Source organism: Physeter macrocephalus, chromosome 19 (assembly GCF_002837175.3).
Source record: "Physeter macrocephalus isolate SW-GA chromosome 19, ASM283717v5, whole genome shotgun sequence".
NCBI classification, from domain to species: domain Eukaryota; kingdom Metazoa; phylum Chordata; class Mammalia; order Artiodactyla; family Physeteridae; genus Physeter; species Physeter macrocephalus.
In genome coordinates, this window is record NC_041232.1 from 62,995,792 (window position 1) to 63,004,591 (window position 8,800).

Here is an 8,800-nt window from a genome sequence, read left to right on the forward strand (position 1 = left end):
CGTGTGTCTCCCAGGGCCCTCAGGTCAGCTGATGGTTGCTTGGGGGAGAATCATGTGTGGGTGACAGGTCAGCTCACCCATCAGTGCCTCTATGGAGGTGGCAAGGCCAGCACCTGAAATCCCAACTTCAGCAGCCATGCCCAACTCAGAGTGGACATGCTTTTGTGCACACCCTTTAGCCAGAAGAAGAGCCACACGCCAGTGAGGCAGAAGAACCTGGGGGTCAAGAGGAAAGAGTTGTCATTTGCAAAGGACTCAGAGGACAGGCACTTTTATCCACATCTTCCAACAAGACAGAAGGTAAATCTCAGTATCCCCACTTTCAGTAGAGGAAGCTAAGGCTCAGAGACACTGAATGACTTGCCAGCCTCACTAGACTAATCCCGGCAGAGGTCACTGAGAGGGACCATCTGCGTTTCTCAGTGGACTTACCTGATTTTATCGCTGTGTGTGGGACACCGAGGTCTGAGGTTCAGGGTCACCTGCAAGGGCTTTGGAAGCAGAGGGGACCCTGTTAGAATGCGGGCCCTCCTCTTTCTAGTGGTGGGACCTGGGGCAAATGACCCTCTCTCAGTCTGGGTGAAATGGAGACCCGACCCTCAGGCGTTGTAGTGAGAAGCCGGGAAGTGCTCAGCTGGGTGCCTGGTTCAACACGCGCCCATGAATGTTGGCACCGCTGTGACCTTGGCAAGTCCCTTTTCTGTAAGGGCCTCAGTGTCCTCACCTGTAAAATGGGAGGGTGGGCTCTAAATTCCCCTCCACACCCTGATAGCCTGGAGTATTTGCAGGGAGGAGGGTGGGAGTGAGGAAGTATTAAGTAATTTCCAGCGATTGAGAGCAAGAGCAGTTCCTGGGAGGCACCCCCAGAGGCCCCGGTCCCTTTTCAGAACCTCAGGATGGAAGGGATCTGGGGGTTTTTCCTTATCCACACCCTGCCCCAGAAAGGAGAGAATCCTCTGACCCCACGGGATCCTCAGCTTCTGCTGGAACAGTCCTGGGGTGGAAGGCTCAGTCCCTTATGAGGCCGCCTCCTCCACTACTGGGCATCTCTGGTTTCCAAAACATTCTTCTTCCTTATGTGGACCCCCAGTCTGTCCTCCTGGGTCTCCTTCTGAGCCACAGTTTTGGTGACCAGGCCCCGTGACCCCCTTGGGAACATTTTCCTCCTTTCTCTCTGTCCACACCTTTCCCCTCACCAACTAAGGAATAAGCCGAGGGAAGGCAGGCAGGCTTGTGGCCTGCCCAGCGGAGACCGCCTGTTCTCGGCATCTTGCGGGATCTGTGTCAGACCCGTTCCCAGGGAGCAGGGTGAAAGCCACCGTGACCTCCTCTGAAAGACACCCCGCGTCTCTGGTTCTGGGAAGCAGACCCTCACACCCCTCATTGTTCAGAGGCCAACCAGCCGAGGAGATTTAGAAACTGCAGTGCAAATTCACACACATCAGAAACACACACACACACCACACACACACACACACACACACACACACACACACACACAGACGCACACACCACCCTGTGCATACACCCCAGGCAGCCCCAGAGAATCTCACGTGCAGTGCACAGCTTGTGTCCTACCCGAGGGGCCCAGATGAGGGGTCCAGACAGCTCCCAAGGTCCTGGGCAGGGCTGTGCACCCCCGAGGGAGGAAAGGCACCTTCTCTTTTGCACAAAGGCCCAGTCTGTGCTCTCTGTGCCTCTGGCCTCCCCCCATCGCCTCGCAGCACAGCAGTCGCCCCACCTGCAGGCTCTCTGGACTGTTAGACCACAGGGCCCTAGGACCCCCCCAGACCTCCCCACTGGAAGTCCCTGTCCCATGTGGGGTCCCCACCCCTCTGCTGCTCTGGGTTCCCCCCCTCCAGAACCTGGCTCAAGGTGCACCTCAGCTCTTCTCTCCCCAAGCCCCTCTGTCACTTATTACCCGGACCTCGCTGTCATGGTTCACCTGTTTAGCACCCGCATGCGTGTTCGGCGCCTGCTTGGGCCAGGTCCTGGGCTCGGTGCTACAGATGCAGAGCGGACGAGGTCAAGCTCACAGTCAGTGGGCGTCGGCCACCTGCAGGCCAATGGTCACACACAGCGAGCTGGGCCATGGTAGAGGTATCCGTGGGAGCTGCGGGAACCCAGAGGGGGGCACCTGTAACCCCGACCGGGGGAGCTGTCATGGAGAACTTCTTAGAGGAGATGCACGCCCGTAACTCCAATCATTGTCCATAGGCTGGAGACTGGACTTGGGTCCCCTGCCATCCAGCCAATGTGATCCAAACCCCAGCCCATCTGCAGACCCTTAAACAAGAGCAGTGAACATTCATGTTGTAAGTCTTGAGATTTCAAGCTTGTTAGTTACACAGTTAGCTGCACAGAGTTGCACGGCATACTTAATGGACACAGACTCCAAGCACCCTTTCCTTCCCCAGCGTGTGCCTCAGGAGTTCCCGTCCCCGCCTCAGCCCCGGCGCTTCTCCTTCTCCTCCGAGCTGAGCCCACAGCAGAGTCTGCTCCTGGCCCTGGTTAAACGGGAAAAGCACTGATTACACGCCAGGCCGTGAGCCTCCCTCCCATCCACCTGCGTACACTTGAGGGCCATGTCACTGAATGTTCTGCTGGTCACCAGGGCGTCCAAGAACCCTGACCTGAGCCCCTGCTTGCCCCTGGGAGCCCATGGGCCAATTAGAGTTGGGGGACACAGCGGGGAGAGGGGACTCAGGTCCCAAGGTGGCCAGGGGTGCTGGAGGCCAGGAACCTGGGTCCTCAGCCTAATCCCCATACATGCCCACCAGGCCCCTCTCAAGGCCTGGCCCTTGTGCCTGGGGGTCACATGACATGGGTTTGCCCCTGCTTCCCTGAGCCTGTTTCTTCTATCTTTAGAATGGAGTAAAAAATATCTGTCACCTGCCAGGCTATTTGTGAGATCAAACAAGATCATATATTTGAAAACTACAGAGCACCGTGCAAGCAAAGGGTCTGGTTTCCTAAACATGTTTTCCCAGACGTAAAATGGGTGTAAGAATTGTATTTACTTCCTTCACAGGGCTCTGGTGAGACCAGATAATGTGTGTGAAAGGGCTGCGGAAAGGAGCCAGGGCTGTGTGGTAGGTCAGGCTCTCTGGGCCAGAGTCTTCTTGGCCAGTCAAACACAGCTGCTTGCCTCACACTCCGGGCTGGCTGGCTGGCGGCCAGTCTGGGGCAGAAGCAGCTACCACATCTGCTTCTAGAGCAGGCCAACTCCTTCCTTGGAAGGCGGCAGCATGAGCTGCCTTCTGGCCACCCCCGCCCACCCTCCTCTGCCGGGGCTCATGCTGAGACCAGGTGAGCAGCAGGGGAAGGTGAGATTCCTGGCTCAGATAAGATGTCCACACAGGGTTGATGTTTGCAGCAGGCGCAGTACCTAGGACATAAGACAACTTTAGGGACCTGGAAGATGTTCTCAGCTCTTTCAAAATCAGGATTAAGAAATGGAGTTTTAGGTTGAAAGAAAATGTTTTCATAAGGAATATTAATATATTTGACTTTATACGAATATAGTCATAAAATACAATTTTTATATTATTTTAAGGAGGAGGGGCCTATGGAGGCATATAAGGGCCCAGGGCCCGTGAGAGTCATAACATGGCCCTGAGTCCACGGTATAGACTCTGTCCACACGCCAGGACCATCCTGGAGCCCTTTCCCCCACTGCCAATGTGCTGGCCAGCCTGGTCTCAGCTTGGATGAGAGGTCCCAATACTGCAAATTGGGGTGAGGAAGGCAGCAACGTTGCCCACTGTTTCTGTGTGTTAATTCTGCCTTCCTGGGACTGATCTCTGTGCTCGTCACGTGCTGTGCTCCTGGAGTGGTGGGTGGCGGCCTCAACCGTGTGTGCCCACCGGTAAGAAGAGTGGCTCCCTAAAGCCAGAATTCCGAAAACGTTGGTTTATGTGTGTGTCCTTCCTTAGCATGTAGTTTGAAAAATTTCCCAGGCAATTTGGATGTTGACCCCACCCCTGGATATGCCCCCGGGGTGAGGGTCTCCCTCACCTCCCACCCACCTTGAGGACCCCTGGCCTGGAGGGAATCCAACCAGACAGCTTGTAAGATGTCACAATGAATCCTTTTATAGAATAGCACCAAACTTTGCAATGTGACTCCTTTTCCTCCCCACCCCTCTGCAATCCTTTGATTTCGGGTATTTCACCATGCTCCTCCTTTCCACGGATATGGAAGGAAGACCATGTAGCCTGCCCATGGCGGTCTCAGTGGGCAGCTGGCTGCTCCTTCTGTCTGGCTGGTGGGACTGGCCGGCCCCCTGGGGCGGTGCTCACAGCAGTCAGAGCAGAGGCTGCTGAGGACACAGTCGCTTTCTGGGCTTGGGGGAGGGCCACCTGGCTCTCACTCTGGCCCCTGACTCTTCCACTGATGGGCCTTGGGCTCTGGGTCAGTTGTGTCACCTCTCTGGGCCTTTGTTTTCTCATCTGTAAAATGGGAATAAAAAATGCTCATCTTGGGGCTTCCCTGGTGGCGCAGTGTTTGAGAGTCTGCCTGCCGATTCGGGGGACACGGGTTCGTGCCCCGGTCCGGGAGGATCCCATATGCCGCGGAGCGGCTGGGCCCGTGAGCCATGGCCGCTGAGCCTGCGCATCCGGAGCCTGTGCTCCGCAACGGGAGAGGCCACAGCAGTGAGAGGCCCGCGTACCACACACACACAAAAGAATGCTCATCTGCCTATATCACTGAACCACCTGAGACAGTGTATGGAGGGCCCTGAAAAGAACCGTGGGGATGAGAGACCTTTAATATTAAAGTATAACCACTTCTTCCCCTTCTACCATCTCAATCTCTGCTTCTTCTGCTGTCTTTGCCTTGGTACGACCTTACTAGTCGTGTGTGTGCGTGTTCCAGTTTATTCATCCAAAACAGTCTTCCCGTCCCTCCCTCCTATAGACCCCAGTACAAAGGTAACCCACCCTCAGCACGACAGATAACACATATCAGCAGAGATGGCGGTGAACTGCAGAATTGAAACATTTATTATTTGTAGTATTTGTTTCATAATCTTCAGTAATTTAGAACTTTCTGAAACCGGAACTAAATCACCCAGAAAAATCTCTTTTCCTTTTTGGTGAACAGTGTACAGTAAGATTTCTCCTTCCCTACCCTCTCCCCAACCTTCTAACACCTTTCATTTTGACCTCACTTTCTGTTCCTACCCCTCTGTATTTTTGTAAAAAACTTCGGGCTGACAAAGGTCAATTGTTTAATTAAAACGTTATCTCCCTCGGGACTTCCCCAGTGGTCCAGTGGTTAAGACTCCGCGCTTCCACTGCAGGGGGCACGGGTTCGATTCCTGGTCAGGGAACTAAGATTCTGCATGCCACGCGGCACGAGACCAAAAATTAAAAAAAAGTTATCTCTCTGTACCAACCTGTGTACTTCTGGCTAGCACCGCACATCGTCATGTGACTCAGTAAAGGGCAGGGACCGGTTTCTGCAGACCCTCCCCAGGTTCCTGGGCTGGCCTGGCCACCATCTTGGCCAGACCGGGGAAGTACGAAGGGTGTGGATGTTCTGGTTGCCACTCTGAGGGACTGAAAGCCTGGCAACTTCTAGCCAGAAAGAATCCCCAAGGAGGACCTGTTACCAGGAGGCAGTGTCCCCAGCGTCTTGCCATGGAAGGGATTTGGGACCCTTTGATGAAAGACTGATTTGACTCACGGGGACAGGACAGCCACTTGCTGCTGACTTTTAGAGGCTGTTAGGCTAGGCCCAAGTCTCAGTCTTTTTAAAACGGGTCATTGCCAAATGTCACAGTGACTTTTTCATGGGAGGGGTAGGTTTGGGGAGTGGAGTGGTTAAGCACACAGCAAACCAGATCTTTAGCGGAAAAGTGCTTCTGTGCAGGACTGGCTTAATCCTCCCACCTTGGAGGGGCCACAGTTCCCAAGCTTGGGAGGAAGGGGGTGTATGTCTCCTTCCCCCATGGTATCCTGGATCACTCCTCCCCAACCCTCCCCAGCCCCCAGGCGCCCCCTCCCCACAGTGGCCCAACTGTGGGGAATCTTCTCACTCTCTCATCACCGGGGTAGGGGCTCCTGTGAGGCCTCTGCCAGCACCTGCTGAGGCACAAAAGCCTTTGGGAGAGATCTCCTTTGCCAGACACACAAAGAACACAGATGCAGGGCATTTTTGTTTTTGGTGTGGTTTATTTTTTAAACCCACTTGTAGTTTGGGTTCAGCTGGAAAGCAGGACATACCGAGGGGGGGAAGGTGGTCGCATGAACAGGATTCTGCTGCAGCTTTGGCGGGAGACCCCAGGCCCCTGCTCCGGGGAGGTAGGACCCGTCACCAGGCTCCCAGCTGGCTCAGGCGAAGTGGGCAGCCCTTCTGTGCAAGTGTCCCGAGCAGAGGAAAGTTGCCATTTCTCTGATCTGCGTCCTCAAAGGCTCAGCCTGAGGTTTCCCAACAGAGTGCCTGCAGCTGAGGGACAGGACTCCATGGGCAGGCCGGACAGTCTGTTGGACGAGGAACACTGGCCGGCTTCTGATGCCAGATAAGAGACTGGGGCTTGGCGTCTGGGCAGCCCCGTGGGGCTCCTCTTGCGGCGGCCTGGCTGTCTGGGCCCCCGCCCCTGCAGCTGCCCAGGGCGTGATCAGTGGTACGTTTCCCACACCCCCCTCCCCATCCCTCAGAGAAAATAAAATAAAATAAAAATTAGAATAAATACCGACTCGGCCAACATTTACATTTACATGGATGGACAGGACGATCCCCAAACTTTAAATGTGTACAGACTGGTTAAGGAAGGACGAGCAGACGAAAGTGGGTTTGGGGGGTGCACGCTCTCGTGGAGGATGGTGGGGTCCCGCCTTGTCCGGGGGAGGCTGGGGGCCTTCTTGGGGCTGCGGTCCCAGAGCTTAGGCAAAGCCACAGGCCATGGGAGAGGCAGCAGGCCGGCTGCCTGAGAGGAAAACAATGACTACCTCGTCTTGACTGTCGGGGGAGAGACCGAGACAGGATCCGCATCAGATGGCTGGACTTTGCCTCCTCTGTTCCATGGAAGCCACAGGCGAGGAGGGAAAGCCACGCAAGCATTAGAAACGCAATATCCAGTTTAGCCTCCCATCAAATACATTCAGATGTCAACTTGGATATGGCCTCCCTCACTCAGCAGGGGGGATCTGGCCTGGGGAGGGGGCGGAGGTCTGGGGGCACCCGCCTCTGCCCCCCAGTTCCTGTCTGAGTAGTCTCCCGTGGGAAGCTGCCTCAGTGTCTCAGATTTTAGGCTTTACTGTTATTTCCTTAAACAAAAAAATTTTTTTTTAAATGTTTTCCTTCCATGTCTGAAAAAGTAGCGGCAACCCACATTTAGAAAAACAGCTTAAATTGTTATTCGGATCGACCAGGAGGAAGCGCCTTCAAGCAATGGAATATACTAGGCAAACCATATGTCTGGAGCCACGGTGACACGACACGTAATTAAAAATATATTTATATATGTTTACATATTTATACCTCGCTTCTTCCCACTCTGGTCCTAACAGTCAAGGAGGGGTTGTCCGTGAGGCAAGACCACCAAGGAAGGCTGCTGGAGGAAGGGCATTAGGGTCACACTGCCCGAGACGCTACTTGCTCGGCTTTCCAGGGGACGTCAGCCCCCCGAGTCCGTGGTATCTGGGGCCCCTTCATAAAGCTCGCTCTCTGAGCCCAAGGTAGGGGTGGGAGACCCACTCCCCTGCCTCCTCGACTTTCGACCTCACTCGCAGGCCTCCCTCTTCTTCCAGGGCCCTGCTTCATTCTCAGCGGATGTGCTCGTGCATGCCTGCGGGCGCGTGCACGCGCACACACGCACACACACACACACACACACACACACACAGACCACACACACACACACACACACACACACACACACACACACACACACACACACACACACACACACACACCACTCGAGGGAAGCAGGGCCCATTTCAGCCCAGGTGCGGCTCTCTGAGGGCTGCCAGGGCGTGGCTGCTTGCCCGGCCTGGGCTGCCGACTCCTCGGGACCATGTTTTCCCTGGTGCCCTCTCTGAGCGTCCTAACATCAGCCCGGCTCTTCCCTCAAGGTCTCTTGTGGGGCCTCTGGGGTCCCTGGGTCCCAGGCTGAGCCAAAGGTGTAGGCTGAGGAGGAAAGGCAGGGAGGAGAAGCTTGAGAGGAAGGGGCCGGGAGGGCGAAGGCAGAGGCCAGGGGCAGCGTGGGCTCCTTGGCAGAGGTGAGCAACCCACTCCAGGTAAACCGTGCCCCCATGCCTTGTCCTCAACAGGCTCTTTTTGGGGACTGCAGGCAGGTGGCAGCTGGTGGGGAAAAGCCAGGAAGTACGGAGGAAGCTGCTCCCCACCCCACCTGCCTGCTCTCCGAGACTCAACAAAGGGAATTTCCTCCAGCTTGACCGGACCAGGCAACCAGCGGGCCTCCAAGGTGACCCATAGAAGGAATGGCCTCACCAAGGAGCAAGTGAGGAAGCTGCTGGCCTCTGAGGTCGCTTTGCAGGGGCTCATCAAAACGTGGGCTCCAGACCAGGAGATGTGCGGACACCAGTGACAACCCGAAGCCAGCCTCCCAGGGCCCAACACGCATCCTCCTTTCTAGCCATCAGAGAAGGAGCTGCTCCCAGGACTTGGCCCCTCCAAGAACACCCCCGCCTTGTTCCCAGCCTGGAAAGCTGGTGCCTTGCTGGGTCCCCTGACGGTCCCCATGACTCAATGAATTCACCCTTTCCCGACAGCCCTGGGGCTGCAGTGCCACAGCCCTCCCGGGGCACAGACCGTGGCTATGGGCTAGGGC